The sequence below is a fragment of the Acanthochromis polyacanthus genome, chromosome 10 (genome assembly GCF_021347895.1).
Source record: "Acanthochromis polyacanthus isolate Apoly-LR-REF ecotype Palm Island chromosome 10, KAUST_Apoly_ChrSc, whole genome shotgun sequence".
NCBI classification, from domain to species: Eukaryota; Metazoa; Chordata; class Actinopteri; family Pomacentridae; genus Acanthochromis; species Acanthochromis polyacanthus.
Window position 1 is genome coordinate 318,072 of NC_067122.1, and position 285 is coordinate 318,356.

A 285-nucleotide genomic window follows, 5' to 3' on the forward strand; every position below is an offset into this window, starting at 1 on the left:
TGGATGATGGGGGGTGAATCCTCCGGAGCGTGTCTCCGCACGGCGGGAGGGTGAGGAGGGTGAGGAGGGTGAGGAGGGGTCCCACTGCCTCCTCTGTGTTTCTTTCTTTTTTGTGTTTTTGGTTTTAACTCTGGTTTTCTGTCTCACGGGGAGGGAGGGGGAGGAGGGGGAGGAGGTGCGGGTTCGTGCGTGTCGTTCGCGTGGCCGACCGCCTGCTCTGATTGGCTGGCCGTGATTACCGGCACGCTTCTGTGTGTGCGGGGCGAACAGGCCCGCAGGCGTCAT